We start from the raw sequence: 18,342 nt of genomic DNA, 5'->3' as shown, positions 1-18,342 counted from the left end.
ACATGCATTCAAAAAAGAATAGAGGTGCCAGGGATAGAGTCAGGAGGATCTTCTAGAATGCAAGAAATATTGATGGTTTGACTAAGAGTAGTATGGTTGGAGGGAAGTTTATGAATGAAACATATTTTTGAAGTAGAATCACAGGTGACAATGATGGACTGGATTCAAGGAGGGGGTGTGTAGAGAAAATAGAAGATTCTAAGGTGATGCTTTGGTTTTTGGCTTGAACAACCGGAGTGGCATTTACTAAACTGGAGAGTCTGGGAGAGAGAAAAATACCTCCCCTTTGTAGGGGAAGCATTCACAGTTCTGTTTCAAGTATGTGAAGGCGCCATCCTAGAAATCTCATTATAGATGGCAAACAGTCTGTTGGATATAGGAGTTTGGAACCTAGGAAAAAGGTCAAGGCTTGAGCTAAAAATTTGGGTTATATAAATAATCTTTAAAGCCAGTAAATAACCGTGGACAGAGTAGAAATGGAGAAGAACATACTAGAACTTGGGCTGTTTCATTATATTATCTTGAGCCCACTGAGATTTCTTCTCTCACTCAACTTCAAATGCCCCAGTAACTATTCTTCCTCTTCCAGGTCCTTTTTTGTTTTTTGAGCCAGGGTCTCACTGTGACACCCAGGCTTGAGTGCAGTGATGTGATCATAGATCACTGCAGCCTCTGCCTCCTGGGCTGAAGTGATCCTCCCACCTCAGCCTCTCAAGTAGCTGGGGGGCTACAGGCATATGCCATCACACCTGGCTAACTTTTAAAATTTTCGTAGAGATGGGATCTTGCTATGTTGCCCAGGCTTGTCTTGAACTCTTGGGCTCAAGTGATCCTCCTACTTTGGCCTCCCAAAGGGCTGGGATTACAGATGTGAGCCACCCTGGCCAGCCTTCAGATCCTTCTAATGGGCATTCTCTAAGTTACTGCCCCCTTTCCACCTTTCAACAAATTCTGTGATTCCTGGACAATCTCATCTATTCATATAGATTCATCTGATCTATACTGGTGACTTCCCAAGTCTATGAGCCTGTCCTTATCTCTCACCCCAGCTTAATTAAATCAAATCCACTCAGTTCAACTCAATATAAGTCAAGAAGCATTTGTTGAACAGTGTCTACCTATCAGGCAGGATGGTTGGTCATCAGTGGCTACATAGGATGGTACCACTTTAGTAATTCTAACCCTCAGCCTTGGGGGCTTAGAAGCTTGATTCTCTCAGCATATTAAGTGGAGCAATTTCTCAGGGTACAAATTAACCCAGCTCACAAGAATCTCCTGTATGTAAATCAAAATGTCAGTTCACTAATTTACGATGAGAAATACAACTTAACAGGAGAAGACATTCTCATTTGGCTTATCTGTACATTTTCTCCATCTAGGAAAACTACGTAGAAAGCTAAATTATTAGAAGGTTGCATGGATTATGAGAGATCAGAGCAAGGGGCCTTGGTGGCAGATTTGAATGTTTAATATCATCAGACAGTGATAGTCCGATGTGTCTACGTCTGCAGAGAAGTCAAACAAATCATGTGTTCCTGTGGATTTCTTAGGATACCAGAAGAGTGCTTTGATGGGCCTTGCCAAAATAAATCTCTCCCATATTCCCTTTTCTGTGTTCTGTGATCTCATCTCCCTTTGGTCTAATACATTCTTTCTCTGGATAAGTTGATAAAATCAGTTAACTCCCACTAGGTCTTATTTTTACCTAGAAACCCTTTCATCCCAGTAAGGGTAATGTACATACTTCTGATATCTTCCTTAATGTGTAGAATAATTTATTTAGCTATTAGAAAGTAGATGTATTTTCTTCATTTCAAATTCTCATAGGCTCAAATATCTAGAATGACGTCTTTCAGATGAATATGTTATGAAATATTTATTAAATGAATGAATGAATGACTGTATTAACTTTTGTCTCTATGCAGCTTGAATGATTTGATAGGAAAAAGCAGATTTTATATAACGTATTTAGTTGAGTTTAACAAAAATTAAATGATGGACAAAATAATTTTTTCTAGTCTGCTTTTCTAAGACCCAATATTCTACCAACATCTCACTGTTCAGAGCAGTTTCGTGTCAAGATGGAGTCCATTATCATGGGTTCATTCTATACGCAACTCAAAAAATTATAGCTTTTAACTTCACTTTCTTATTTTGATTTAACTCTTTCAAGGCTGAATGGCAGAAATCACTTTTAGTCTGTTTTACATTATCTGCTTTACATTTCCCTTTAATCCCAATATTCTCTTTTCCTCATGTTAACAAAGCAATGGAATGAGCGAATTAAGACTGTCTGAATGAATGACTAAGATTCAGATTCTCCATTATGGTAAGGGTCATGTGAGATCCAGGTCACACCTGGTGGGTGGTTCTGTAATTTAATGCTTTTCTGAGGCTATGGCCAAATACTTTCACTGATGGAAATTTATTTTGAGAAAATAAAGAAGCAGTTAAAGGTTTATATGTAGGGATGTGCCTTATAGCATTATGTTTTAACAGTTCAAAACAAACACAAAACTAGAAAACATTAAACAGTGATTGGTTAATATGGTGCACTACACAGCAGTGTGTTATGCAGCCATTAAAATGATACTTTCAAAGAACTTTGAGGACATGAGAAAATGCTTGCGACGCACCTTGTTATTTTTGTTCACTAACATCCTTTCCTTTTGTTCTGGTAGCCATGATGGGAGCCTCCGATATTCTAAATGGCATTAATACTCACATATCTAGAATGTATACACTTTATTTTATCATTACTTTTTTTAGTGCCAAGACATTTACTGAAAGTTTTCAAATTTTTCAAAAATGTTACAAGAAGCGTGCAAACACAGTGAAACTAATGACACATGACATTGATTCCATCAGAAGATTGTAACATCTGTGATAGACATTGAAACTAATATTTGGATAACTCTTAGAACCTATACATTTTGAAATCTAATGTGTGTAGTCTCGCAAACCCTGAAGGTCCAAGCATCTTATTCCCGCAGATTTCTCTTTGCTGCTACCAATAGGATACAAGAACAAAAGAAGGATTAAGCAATGGCCAATCAGTGACTATTTTGGGCCAAAACTTGGTACAGGAGCCCGTGGCGGGGCTAGCTGATGGGGCCAGAGGCTGGATTTAATTCAATATCACAAAGCAGGTGCAATTTAGCAAGGTATTTAACCTGGGTTTTGAAACTTAGGGCTGAGGGTAAGAGAATCGGGCATCACTCTCTGAGTCTTCTTTGAAGCATGTAAAGAAAAAGTATCAGGTTCATCTAAAGATAAAGTCACATGCTGTATTGCTCTCCTGCTACTTACCTCTCAGCATCAGCACCGCTGGAGGTGTGAGACAGAGGGCAGCAGAAATCTTTTACATACATGCTAGCAGCAACAACAGCAATGAACAGTGTCACCAACACTGATTGCATCAGAAGATTGTAACATCGGTGATAGTACCCCAATTCCTTGCCGAGGAGGACCTTTCCCTTCTCAGACCATTAAGGTCTAAGGCAGAAACTACTTCTATTGGCTCCAGGACAGGGGATGTGTCAAAGGTCTGGCCAATCAGAGAGCCATATCGTCTGGGACATGGGATTGGCTCAGAGATGAGCAGGTGACTGCATCAAAGCCAATGAGTTGGGACTTTGGCTGGAACTTGATTTGGAGTTTTCTTCAAATCTTCATGACTTCTAGCCATGAAGTCATGAAGAAAAGGCTGGAGCAGCTCACAGCCATTTTGCCACCATGAAGAAAAAGCCAAGGTGAGCTGGAAACCACGTGGCAGTGGAGCTGAGGTGAAGAAAGCCCATCTTTGGGCTATGCCTTGGTGGCATAGTTTGAATCTCTGAATTCCACTATGTTTAATTATTTCTCCCTGAATTTTTAGTAGTGTGAACCAATACATTGCTGAAGTGCCTTAACCCTTCTGCTTAAGGCACTTTGAGTATATTTTCTGTCACAACCAAGAGATTTCTAACTGAATCCTAACTTAGAACCTATACATTAAAAAATGTAATGTGTGTGGCTTCACAAACCTCAAAGGTCCAAGCATCTCATTCCTACAGACTTCTCTATGCTGCTACCAATAAGATACAAGAACGAAGATAATAAAGGCCAATTGGTGACTATTCTGGAACCAGACTCCTCACAGGAGCGCATGGCTGTGCTGGATGGGCTTCTTCTGATGACTAGTTGATCAAAATGGCAGGAGAAAGTAATAAATTGCAAATCGCATGTATAAGTGTGCAAGAAAATCTACCAACATGTTAACAGTGATTATTTCTGAATTGTGAAGTTGTGAGGTTTTTTTTTCTTTAAATACATTCTAGAATATTTCAGAGTTTCCAGAAAGGTCACATATTAATTTCTTTTTTTGAGACAGAGTCTCTGTCGCCCAGGTTGGAGTGCAACGGTGCCATCTCGGCTCACTGCAACCTCCGCCTCCCGGTTTCAAACAATTCTCCTGCCTTAGGCTCCCAAGTAGCTGAGATTATAGGTACATGCCACCGTGCCTGGCTAATTTTCGGATTTTTAGTAGAGATGGGTGTCTCACCAGGTTGGTCTCGAACTCCTGGTCACCAGATGGCCTCAAGTGATCCATCTGCTTCAGCCTTCCAAAGTGCCAAAGGGATTTTGGGATTATAGGTGTGAGCTACCATGCCTGGCCCACATATTAATTTTAATAACAATGGAAAGGAGATTAAAGAGCTCTTTGTTTTCCTTCTTTAGTGACATGGGTAGAAGGCCACATGGCCTTTTCCATATCAGGAGACATTTTACAGATTCCCTTGACAGTTTCAGATGAAGACCAGCAAGCTCAACTTAAAGGTTAGCCTTGTGTTTAGTTACATAATAGAAGAGGAACCTTGTCCATTGAGTAGCTTAAAGACTAGCATTCGAATTCCTGTCTTTGTGTCTGGGAAACAGAGAACAGGTCAACCGACCCAATGACTGCTGAATCTTTGCTAATCCCCAAGAGAGGAACGGAGATGGTTGCCCACAGGTGGTGATTCCTGGGAGGCTGGGGCAGAAAGTGATGAGCATCGTGACAGCAGAAAACAAAAGTACCTTCATGAAACCATCCTACACATCACAAAGGTCTCATGTCTTTTGTGGCTGGACGGCTGACTTTACCACGCAGACTTCACAAAGTCCAGAGGAGAGGAGAGGGAAGGGGAGAGGAGAGGAGCAGGAGGAGGAGAGGCAGGGAGAGGTGAGGGGAGCAGGAAGGAAGTGCAGGAGAAGGCCCCTCAGGAGACAGGACTGGTGCCAATGAAAGTGCCACCTCCTTCCTCCCCCTGAAGTATGCACAGAAAACTCCATTGTCCCTGGTAGGCAAGGAAATGAATTAAGAGCCTGAATTTTTAAAAGCACCTGCAAAACTTTGCAGTAGGGATTATGATCACATTTATAGGTCTCCACCAAAAGGAAGTTAAATAAATCTGCCTGGGACACAAAATAATCACCTGCCACCTTTATGTGGTTGACAACTCCCAAGATCCGTATACCACCAGCTACTCTCACACAGGCTGAGGCCACAGGGAGGTAACATTTTTGTCATCCTTCAAGTGCCTGTTTTCCCTACATCCCTTTTGTCCATGAATTGCCCCTTGTGGACTCGCCTTCACATTTTAATCATATTTCTAGTTATCAGAATGCAGAGAGACTTCCAGGCTTATTGTAATTGTGCCTTTGTGACTGTATTCTTTCTCTGTCTGCTTGAAGACATTGCTATGGTTTGGCTGTGTCCCCAACCAAATCTCATCTTGAATTGTAGCTCCCATAATTACCACATGTTGTGGGAGGGAGCTGTGGGAGATATATTGGAATCATGGGTGTGTTTTTCCCCATACCATTCTTGTAGTAGTGAATAAGTCTCACGAGAGCTGATGGTTTTATAAGGGGAAACCCCTTTCACTTGATCCTCATTCTCTCTTGTCTGCCGCCAGGTAAGACGTGCCTTTCACCTCCTGCCTTCTGCCATGATTGTGAGGCCCTACCAGTCATACGGAACTGTGAGTATATTAAACCTCTTTCATAAATTACCCAGTCTCAGGCATGTCTTACCCTGTCACCAGGCTGGAGTGCAGTGGTTCGATCTCCGCTCACTGCAACTTCCACCTCCCAGGTTTAAGTGATTCCCCTGCCTCAGCCTCCCAAGTAGCTGGGACTACAGCAGGTGCCACCATACCCAGCTAATTTTTTGTGTTTTAGTAGAGATGGGGTTTCACCATCCTGGCCAGGATGGTCTTGATCTCCTGACCTCATGATCTGTCCACCTCGGCCTCCCAAAGTGCTGGGATTACAGACATGAGCCACCGTGCCTGGCCAGGCTTGTCTTTATTAGCAGCGTGAAAACAGACTAATACAGACATCTTCATCTAATCATTCTTTTGAATTTTCTCCTTCTTCCCCCAACTCATGTTTCATAGTTCAATACCTGCACAGTGTATATTCCTAATAAATGTGTTCAATTTTGAATTCTCACAGTTGACTCTTTCTGGTGTGTTCTCCCAACCAAAGAAATGAATTGGCCAATTGCCTCTCCCTGTGTTCCCCAGAGGATCAGAGAGGGCTGAGCTTCCTGAGCTCAGTAGTGAATTCTGAGCCCTCTGGAGCTCTTCTAGAACCCTGCAATCTCATGCTGCGGAAGCCTTGGTAATGTGTACTCCAAGCACTGTCTCTTTCTTTACAGGATTTCCCCGAATTAAAATGCCCAACGGGTACTCAAAACCTCAGACTTTTACTTCAGGCCCTGCTGGAAGCACTCACTTGGAGAAAGGATTGAATAATGAAAAGATTAAAGGTTTTGAAGGTCAGATAGCCATGGCCTTGACATCCGTACAAAATCAGGCAAGTAACCCACCCCACAGGAGCCTCAGTTTCCCTATCCATAAATGGTGAGAATATTATCTTTGTCAGGAGATAGTTGTAAACCCTTAGTAGAATGATAAATGTTTAATCCCACGCACTAAAGAGAAACTCAACAAATGTTAGTTCTTTTTCTACTTTCTCTCATTTGTTTTTCATTGTCCTAGAATTTTCTAGGATTCCTTGGAATTTTGTCAACTGGGGCATGATGGGTAATAATAACTTAAGTAAGCGCTCAGTTCCTAAAAGTATATTGGTTGCTTCTAGGAAGGTAAAGTGTCCAAGTCAGGAAGCTTATGGTGGTATCTGTGGTGGGCATTTCAGTGACCTGGGAGGCAGCCAGGAGACAGCAGCTGGCAGGCAGCGAATTCTGTGAACCTTACATCAACAATGCGCAGAGGTTGCCCCAACCTTCATGGTGGGGAGGACCAGTTCTTTGCACAAAAGCATCACAGTTTCTGACATGAACTTAGCAGCCATTTCCACAATCACAAGGAGAGACAAATTCCCCCTTCCACTCTCTGGTCCTCACAGGGAAAGCTTTGTAACCATCCAGTGAGGATGTTGGCAAACCAGTGATGAAGGCCTGACCAGCAAAGGTTTTATTATCAGTTACTCAGTGCTTCAGAATGAGCTTGCTTTCCCCAGGAGGGGAAGACAATTCTGGAGCCATGAACAATTTCCCTGAGATGTCAGCCCTCCAGATAAGAAGCAGAATCAATTCAGGCGGCTTAACTTCAGCCATAGCAGGACAGGAGGTGACATTTACAATGTTGGTTCACAGCCCAGAGGACCAGTGGATCTGGGAAGGTCTCCCAGTGGAGCGAGGGCTGGGATTTCCAGAGGCATCCTTGGACTCTCAGCAGCAGCTCCTGAGGCTGTGTGGGCTAAGGAGAAGGAGCCCATGGAAAAGGGCAGATGCAGATGCAAGGGTGATGGGATGCACTGTGTTTGGAGCCTATGAGTAAAGCACACTTATGTGAGACCCAAATTCGTGTCTCATCCATTTCTTTAAAAAAATTTAAAAAAAAAGTTTATAGGTTATTGGGGAATAGGTGGTGTTTGTTTACATAAGTTTTTCAGTGATGGTTTGTGAGATTTTGGTGCACCCATCACCCAAGCAGAATATGCTGTACCCAATTTGTAGTCTTACATCCCTCACCCCTTTCCCACTCTTCCCTCTGAGTCCCCAGAGTTCGTTATGTCATTCTTATGCTTTGCATCCTCATAGCTTAGCTCCCACTTATGAGTGAGAACATATGATGCTTGGTTTTTCATTCCTGAGTTACTTCACTTAGAATAATAGTCTCCAGTCCCATCCAGGTTGCTGCGAATGCCATTAATTCATTCCTTTTTATGGCTGAGTAGTATTCCATCATATATATACCATCATATATATTCCATCATATACATATATGATGGAAAACCACTCAGCCATGAAAAGGAATGAATTAATGATATGTGTATATGTCTCACAGTCTCTTTATCCACCTGAAATGCCCATCAATCATCCATTTCTTTTTAAATGGGTTTGTAGAACTAGGATCTGTCTTAGATCTGTGTTGGCCTATAATGGTCAGAGGAAGGAAAGGGCAGCTACTTCCCTTGATTCATCAGCATAACCGTCCTCTGTGATCCCACCTGCTCAACAGATGCACTTTCCTCCATTCATTCAGGGAGCAATCATCAAACAGCTGGGCTGAGGCAGGCCACATGCTAGGTTGGTTGTTCCCAAATTGAAGCTTCATGGATTTTGCCAGGCTGGCAGCCAAAGAGAACAGCTTTGGAAGCTCAGAAGTAGCAATTCCTGGGCTTTTCCATAGGTCTCGGTGAATTTTAAATAATCTGTATTTTTTAGAAAGTTCCCATTTAAATGTCCCCATATTAGGAGTATAAGAAAGAATGACCAGTGGCTGGGCATGGTGGCGCATGCCTGTAATCCCAGTGCTTTGGGAGGCCAAGGCGGGAGGATCACTTGAGGACAGGAGTTGAGACTAAACTGGATAACATCGTGATACCCTGTCTCTAAAAAAATTTTTTTGGAATTAAGTGGCATGGTGGTAGTCCCAGCTGCTTGAGAGGCTGAGAGTGAAAGGATCCCTTGAGCCCAGGAAATCCAGGCTACCATAAGCAATGATCACACTATTGCATTCCAGCTCGGGCAACAGAGTGAGACCCTGTCTCTACTTAAAAAAAAAAAAACAAAAGAAGAAGAAAGAACGACCAGAACTCTCACTTTAACTAATTCATAGGAAAGCAAGTAATTAGAATATGGGGTAAGAGCTGTGATTGAAGCATGTGCAATGTGCTATGGAAGCCACGGAAAAGGATTGCTAGTACCTTCTCTGTAAGTATAAGCAATCATCTCCAAAGAAGTGGTATTTGAGCTGGGTATTGAATAATGGGAGCACATTTTCCAGGTGGTCAAGAAGGTAAAGGGAATTTCAAGGCAGAGGGAATAGTGTGGGCACCAGAGAGGGCTCGTGTGTCTGAGAAGTTGTGGTGGTTTAGTGGTGTTGGGTTGAAACATGGATCTCATCTTGGGAGAGTAGGTAGTGAGAACTGAGGCCAGTGGGGTCAGGGATTGATCACAAAGGGTATTGCATGCAAGACAAGCCAGTAGCTTGGATTCTGTTCCCTGGGCCACTGGGTACCACTGATTTGTATGAGGCAAGGGAGCAACAAAGTCAGATGTACACTTTATTTATTTGAGATAGAATCTTACTCCATCCTCCAGGCTGGAGTGCAGTGGTATGATTGTAGCTCACTGCAGCCTTGAACTCTTGGGCTCAAGAGATTCTCCTCCTTTAGCTTCCCACTTGGGTTGGAAGGGATCAGACTGACAGAGAAGGGAATTAGGGGGCTCTTATGATCACCTAGGCTAGAAAGGACATGGGTCCAAGCTTGTGGTAAGGTGACCACAGTGGGGATGGTGCAGTGGGGTTAGCTTGCAGAGATGTTAGTAACCTCTGTGATTTTCCTAAACCCTTGTTAGGCACTCATGTGTTCCTGACCAGGCAGCCACCCCTCCACAGCCTCCAGTCTGTATATGGCAAGGCATGACCTCCAAATGGGCCACAATTGCTAAATTAAGTATCATGAACCACTGTCATCATTAATGCAAACACACAGGACAGCTTTAGAAATCCTGGCAATGCTTTCTGGAAAGTGTAATGAAAAAAATTAATTGAATAATTATTCCATGTAAATAGATTTCATGTGAGCTCTCCTTTTGGTAGGAGGGAAGGGAGAAAAGGTGGGAGAATCCTGTGATTTATGGCTTTAAGTGGTATAATGAATTAGGTCGGGCACCCCACAGTGAACCTGAGCCTGCCTCAGCCGACATTATGAGGTGGTTAGATCATTTTGAGCAGCATGGCTCAGGTGACCTAATGCAGGCATGAGAGATGGAGGTCATTAAGATCTGCCACACTGTAGGAACTCTCTTTAAAAAGAGACTCAAAGGCTGGCTTTGCAGAGTAGTGGCATTTCTCTTTGGGATACAAGGTGTTCTATCATTTAGGGAAAGCTGAAAACCAAAGCGATAATGATGGGAAATAAATTGATGGCTTCAAAAGGGAGGGTTGGAGAAGGAGGAGGGAGATAGGAGAGCTACCTATAACCCATGGCAAAGGCTTCTGTAAAGGGAATGATGAATGAGTTAATATCAAGTAGGAAATATTGACTCATGTGCGTGAGACTCAGAATTACAATTTCTGAATCGGCACTGCCAATGTAGTCCAAGGGAGAGAACAACTGCGGGTTAGAAGCTGGGCTATTAATCCTAGTTTAAGACACTTGAGCATGCCCCTTCATTTCTGCTAAGCCTTTGTTTCCCAGTATGCAAAATGAATACCTATTCCAATAGGTAATTTTGAGTGTCAAGTGTGATTATATATTGGGAAGCTGTGGGTGTATGTATTCCCATGCATTTGCTCACAGGGAATTGTCAGCTCAGCCCGGAAGACCAGGGAAGACACGTTCTTATCTTTCTGCTGGAGGAGAATACCAAGGGCCTGGAACAGAATGGCTCAAACCTAGCCTGGACTGTTCTTTGAAAGCCTTATACCTGGTGAATTCAGTATTCAGTGCTCTGTGCTCTGAGAAATAGACTACTATCATACTAAAGTGTTCTTCTTCAAAGGAGCTGTACAAATTCTTGTTTTATGTCACATAATATATTGGAAAGATTCAGGATTTTAGAGTCGTGGATGGGGATTATTATCATAACCAATTTACTCTGAGATCTCAGAAAATTTATAACACTTCTCTTGGTTTACTTTGTCATTAGTAAAATGGGAAAGAAAATAGGCCAACTTCATAGCTTTTGTTTGTGTGTGCAGAGCTGTGGGTATATGTGTTTGAGAGAGAGAGAAAGAGGGAGGGAGGGAGAGAGAGAGAAGAGTGGAAGAGAAGGAAGAGAGAGGAAGAGAGATAGAGGGAGGAAGGGAGAGAGAGAAGAAAGGGGGAGAGAGAGAGAGGAGGGAAGAAGGCAGGAAGAGAGAAGGAGAGCATTTGTTGCAGAGATAGCTAGTTTTGCACTGAAACATGCGCTTCCTTTCATGTAATGTACAGTTGTCACTGGGTGGCATCTAACCAGGTGATGCATTTGCTGGTTCTCATGTTGTATCCATGCTGGTTCTCATGATGTTTTTTAGGGGAACCCAAGGGTAAGATCTTAAATTTGGAGGGATGTATTCTACTGACAACCAGCTTGGGGTGAGAAGAGCAGATTGGAGCAGGAGACCATAGGCTTTATCTGCTCCTTAGAGAACTGTGTCCTGGATGTTGGGTGGAGGCGATGCCTTTCTGGGCATTGCTGCTGTTGGGAGAGAGGCCAACTTACAACCTGGTGGCATTCCAGGACATTGGGAATGAGGGGTTCTGTTCTTTAGGGGCCAAGTCTGTGCATAGAAACAAGTTATCCACGTTGTCATTCTCTTTTGTGAATTCCAAGCCTTTCTTGAAGTCCATCAAGCATTGTAGTCTGGCCTGGCTTCCACTGTGGGGAAGAATGGTGGAGAACCTGTGGCCACACCTGCACTGATTACGAGAACAGCAGCAACTTAGGAGAAACAGTGGAGAGGCAGCTGCCACCTTCTTGAGTGTATCACCTGAACTCCCCATAGCAGACTGTATTATCCAAAGACAGTCACAGCAATCTGTCCCCTCCCACGGCCTCTTCTGACATGTGAGCCTGAAAACCCTTTTATCTAATAACATGCTCTATGTCCCCTGTCCTGGAGCCTAGGAAGAGCTTTGCAATTACATCTGTCAATCTTACCAATCATTTTATTCAGCTCCTACTCCAGATTGGCAGTGGAATACATCCCTTCAAATTTAAGATCTCACCACTGGGTTTCCCCAAAAAACACCAGAACACTTTAGTATGATATTAGTCTATTTTTCAGAGGATAGAGCATTGAATACTGAATTCACCAAGTATAGGGCTTCCAAAGAATAGTCCAGGCTAGGTTTGAACCATTTTGTTCAGGGCCCTGGGTATTCTCCTGGTTCGGGAGCTGGGTAAAATGAGGCTGAGACATACTGGGATACATTCCCAGACGGTTAAGGCATTCTAAGTTTTAGGATGAAATAGGAGGTTGGCTCAAGATACAGGTCATAAAGACCTTGCTGATAAAACAGTTTGCAGTAAAGAAGCCAGCCAAAACCCACCAAAACCAAGATGGCAATGAGAGCAACCTCTGGTCATCCTCCTTGCTACACTCTTGTCAGTACCATGATAGTTTACAAATGCCATGGCAATGTCAGGAAGTTACCTTATATCGTCTAAAAAGGGGAGACATGAAAAAACCACCCTTCGTTTAGTGGATCATCAAGAAATAACCATAAAAATGGAATGGGCAACTAGCAGCCCTCAGGGCTGCTGTGTCTATGGAGTAGCCTTTTTTTTTTTTTTTTTTTTTTTTTTTGAAGACAGAATTATGCTCCTGTTGGCCAGGCTGGAGTGCAATGGCACAACCTCGGCTCACTGCAACCTCTGCCTCCCTCCCAGATTCAAGTGATTTTCCTGCCTCAGCCTCACGAGTATCTGGAACTGTAGGCACCTGCCACCATGCCCAGCTAGGTTTTTTGTATTTTTAGTAGGGAGAGGGTTTCACCATATTGGCCAGGCTGGGCTTGAACTCCTGAGCTCAGGTGATCTACCTGCCTTGGCCTCCCAAAGTGCTGGGATTACAGGAGTGAGCCACCACACCAGGCAGCCATTCTTTTATTCTACCTTCTTAATAAACTTGCTATTGCTTTGTGCTGTGGACTCGCCCTGAATTCTTTCTTGTGTGAGATCCAAGAACCCTCACTTGAGATCTTGGGATTGGGATAGAGACCTGTTTCCTGTAACACCTCCACCAATAGAGGATGGTGGAAATGATGCCATGTTATTTCTCAAGTAGGTCATTAAAATGTCCTTCATTTTTGCTTTGTCCTCTTGAGATACTTGCTCTTGGAATGAGAAAACCCAGGCCATGTGGGGAGGCCACATGGTGATGTCCCAGCCAACAGATTCATCTGAGGTCCTAGTCAGTATCCACCCCCAGATTCCTTCAGATGGTTTCAGCCTCCAGCTGTCTTGTCACTCACAGCCTGCAAGGCTTTCTAGCTCAGCCCCAGACATTGTGGAGCAGAGATAAGCTGTTGTTCTTCAGTGTCCCTCTCAAATTTCAGACCTGCAGAATCCATGAGCATAATGAAATGGCTGTTTTACGTCACTAAGTTTTGGACTGGATCATTATGCCTTAGTCTCAATAGCTGGACACCGTTCATGCTTACTTTCCAGGTGAGATGCTCTAGAAACATCAACTCAGAAACATCACTCTTTTTTGAGACAGGGTCTTGCTCTGCCACCCAGGCTGGAGTGCAATGGCACCATCATAGCTCATTGCAGCCTTGAATTCCTGGGCTTAAGCAATCCTCCTGCCTAAGTCTCTCATATAGCTGTGTCTATAGGCAAGCAACACCATGCTTGGCTAATTTTTTTATTTTTTATTTTTGTGTAAGACAGGGTCTCACTAAGTTGCCCAGTCTTGTCTCGAACTCCTGGCCTCAAGCAATTCTCCCATCTCAGTCTCCTAAAGAGCTGTGATTACAGGCATGAACCACCCACACCTGGCCCAGGGCTATTCATCTTATCAAAGATTTACTACCTCAAAGAAGAAGGAAACAACTTTACACTGAAATATATTTTTAAAACACGTAAGAATCTATTTTACTTGAAATAAGTCTCTGTTTTTATCCAAGATCCAGAACTCCACTGACCTATAAACCAGAACTAACTGCATTAATTGACAACCCAGGCAGAACCAGTTTCAAGTATCACTTTTATTTTTAGTGAACCATAAACCAAATCAAAGCTGCTTAAAACATTATGAATATAAGTATTCCATTCAAATTACAACCAAACCATCATATCTTGTCAAATAATTTTTGCCATGTTAAAAATTACTGTACTATAAAAGTATTTTGCTGTTCTCTAAAATGAATCTGAAGAAAACCTCCTAAGTAAATAAATAAATATGTCATTCATTGAAGCCCTTTGGGGTACATACGAATTCATTCAAAATTGATTGGTAAGATGGTAAGAAATACATTATTTATAAGAACTGAGGAAGGACATGTCACTTCACACACCAGTTCCCAATAAGCCCTAAGCAGTTTTTCTATCAAAGGAGCTGTACAAATTCTTGTTATATGTCACATGATGTATTAGAAAGATTCAGGATATTCGAGTCTTGTGGACTGGGATTATTATCATAACCCACTTACTCTGAGACCTCAGAAAATTTGTAAGACTTCTTTTGGTTTACTTTGTCATTAGTAAAATGGAAAAGAAAACAGGCCGACTTCATAGCTTTTGTTTGTGTGTGCAGAGCTGTGGGTATATGTGTTTGAGAGAGAGAGAAAGAGGGAAGGAGGGAGAGAGAGAGAGAGAGAGGAGCAGAAGAGGGAGGAGGAGGAGGAGGGAGAGAGATACAGAGAAGAAGAGAGGGAGAAAGAGAGAGGAAAGAAGGGAGGAAGAGAGAAAGATTTCCAGGACCACAGGAACTTGAAGTCATGCCTAGGGCTGCCTCAGCCAGGAAACAAGGCAGTGCTGTGAATCCAGAGCCAATAGCAACTCTGCAGGGATTGGCGTTTTCAGTGAAAGCTTTTGTAACGGTACAGTAAAATTAAAGTTTGCTGAGTTACATCCTACATGGTGAGATGTGAGACCACCCTGGTGCGGGATATAAGCTCAGGTTTCTCGTCCTTCGAAGCCTTGCCTTTTCCTTAGTCCCCCACTGGTTGTTACAGAGTGCAATACTGGCTTCAACAGGCACCATCATGGCAGAAAAAGGTGGATAATCTACAAGCCACATTTGAAGTTTCCAGTGGATTGGGCATGGCAGTTTAATTGCATTCACTGCAGAAGCAAGTGATGATGATAAGCTTGTGCTTCATTCCTGTCCTTCTTTCTGGGTCCACTGCTCATGAGTGCCAGGCACAATAGGATTTAGTAGCCTCCTAAGTAGCGTCTTAGAGCATCTTCCTTCTCTGTGTGCCAGAAGAGCTGTCTTGAGAGCTTGGTGTCCTGTGCCTACCCACTCCCTCTCCACTACAAAGCTACACTTCGTTTTCAGTTCAGACAGTCCAAAACCACCTGCTCTTCACTTTTTCCAGGTTTCCTAGGCAAAAAGCAAGCAGCTTTTTGAGCAGGGAGAGAGGTGGGAATTGAGGGTTCATGAGAATCCTGGGAGACATTACAGGGAAATTTAGCAGAAGTACGGGTTGAAACCTGTAGCTCAGAGAACTACAGAACTATGGCTTGGGACACTTTGAACATCTGCTCCAGAAAGGTTTTGGGGACTTTTTAGATTCATGTTGGGTTTCATAGGGAAACTCAGGGGATGGAAGATCTGATTTTCTTATCTGGGTCACCTAACATCTCATTACTTTCTCATGTCTTTAGCATGAAACTCAACTTTCCCAAAGCGTTAGTTCGAAGTTCCTTAAACACCCATCAGTGCCTTGCTTTGTTGTTTTGGGGAACTCACATTGCTGTTTATGAGGTCATATGACTGATTCTCTTGATGTTTGAAATATCTGGTTATGCAGTTTTCCCTGACTCTCCAAGTAGTTACCAGATTTGGTAGCTGAAGCTCTTAGCTTTACAGGGTATGAATAACTTTATTATAAGTGACAAAGAAAAAAACTTATAAAATCCAAAGTCTACTTATTTAGGGGCATTTCTGTGAGTGTGTTCTTTACTATTGGATAAGGTACAAATTCAATCTGTTTAGTTATTTCAAGAGCATTCAAGTCTCCCATTTCCTCTTGAGTAATCTGGATAAACTTTTTCCCCCAAGACAATGTCAATTTCTTATTCTGTTTTAAGATATTAGTGTTTCTGGTTTTCTTACTATGTACATCATCTCTCTTGTTATCTTTATTTAATCTGTTCTCTTTTAAAATTTGTTTTAATTAAATATATTTTTTAAGAGACAAGGTCTTACTCTATCTCCCAGGCTGGAGTGCAATGGTGCAATCATGGCTCGCTGCAGACCTGAACTCTGGGCTCAAGCAATCCTCTCACCTCAGCCTCCTGAATAGCTGGGATTACAGGCATGTGGCACCACACCTGGCTAATTTTTAAAACTTTTGTAGAGGGCTGGGTGTGGTGGCTCACAAGAGTAATCTCAGCACTTTGGGAGTCCTAGGCAGGAGGATCACTTGAGGTCAGGAGTTTGAGATCAGCCTGGCCAAAAAGGTGAAATCCCATCTCTACCAAAAATAAAAAAGTTAGCTGGGCTTGGTGGCAAGCACCCGTAATCCCAGCTACTCAGGAGACTGAGGCAGGAGACTTGCTTGATCGGAGGTTGCAGTGAGCCAAGGTTGTGTCACTGTACTCCAGCCTGGGTGATAGAACGAGACTCCATCTCAAAAAAAAAAATTTTTTTTTTTTTTTTTGAGACTTGGTTTTGCTGTGTTACCCAGGCTAGTCTCAAACTAACAATCTTCCCACTTCAGCCTCCCAAAGTGTTGGAATTAAAGGCGTGAGCCACTGCTCCCAGCCTGTTCTCTTTGAGTTATGCCTTTTAAAATCATGATATTATGCTTTTTCCCTCTTCTTTTTAAATGCTCTCAATAGAATATTTGTTTATTTTTATTGCATATATTTCTGGTGTACAAAATGCTTTGATATACATGTACCTAGTGAAATAATTATTACAGACAAATTATAATATTCATCATCCCAAATAGCATAGTTAGCTATTTTTTATGGTAAAAGTACCTAATATCTACTTTCTTAGAAAATTTTCAGTATATAATGCAATACTGTTAATTTTAGTTCTGATGTTGTGTGTTGTCTTTCTAGACTTACTCATTCAATATGACTGTCACTTTGTACACTTTGACTTCCATCTCTCCATCTCCCCACTTCCTTGACCCTGGTAACCACTGTTCTATTCTCTATTTCTAGATATTCAAGCATTTTTTAAAAAGACTTCACATATAAGTGAAATCAAGCAGCATTTTTCTTTTTGTGAAAAGAATACCTACCAAGAAGGTATTTTTTGCGTTGACAGTTCTTTCTATTGTCTCTTTATTTTAGACTTCATTCTTTTCATCTTCTATCTTTATTATTTTCTTCCTGCTACTTTCCTCAAGTTTATTCTGTGTTCGGTCACTAACGTCTTACACTGGATGGTTTGAGCATTCGTTTTTACTCTTTACCTTTTTGATATAGGCAGTTAGGATTATAAATTTCCCTATGAGTATTGCTTTAGTGCATACTAACTTTTAAATGTGTAAGATTTTACTGTGGTTCAGTCTCAAGTAGTGAAACATTCCCACGCTAATTTGTTCTTTGATCCACGAATTAAAGTGTGCGTGTGATTTTCAGAATAAAAAAAGCTTTTTAAAATATGTTTCTGAAATGTCGAAATGCATGGGTTTTAGTTACCTTTTTATTGCTGATTTCTAACCATTAAATTGTGGTGAATGTGGGCTATTAGATGTCAGTTCTACAAAAAATTTAAAGAACTTTCTGACTTACAGTGCAGTCAGTTTTTATAAATGTTTCATGAGTGGTTGAGAGGAATATAATTCCCCTAATTGTTTGGTACAGGGACACACATATGCATATTCATTAGGTCAAGCTTGTTAATCGTGTAGTTCAACCCTTCCATAATTTACTGCTTGCTTTATTTATTTCTAGGAAAAGTGTGTTTTCCTCTTCCACTCTGTTGATGAATTTGACAATTTCTCATGTAGTTCTCTAAATTTTATCTTATAAAATGAGATTGTGCTACTAATCATGAACAAATCTAAAATTCTCTTCCTCGAGAAGCAAACCTTTGATCATGATAGCAATCCTCTTTATTCACAATAATACTTGCTTGCTTTAAAGTTTATTTTCTCTGATATCAGTAAACCATGCCAGCATTTTTTGTCTTTTAAAGTCTCATTTGTATACTAGTATGTGTG

The sequence above is a fragment of the Saimiri boliviensis genome, chromosome 20 (assembly GCF_048565385.1).
Source record: "Saimiri boliviensis isolate mSaiBol1 chromosome 20, mSaiBol1.pri, whole genome shotgun sequence".
NCBI classification, from domain to species: Eukaryota; Metazoa; Chordata; class Mammalia; order Primates; family Cebidae; genus Saimiri; species Saimiri boliviensis.
Note: the sequence above shows the minus strand (reverse complement) of the source record.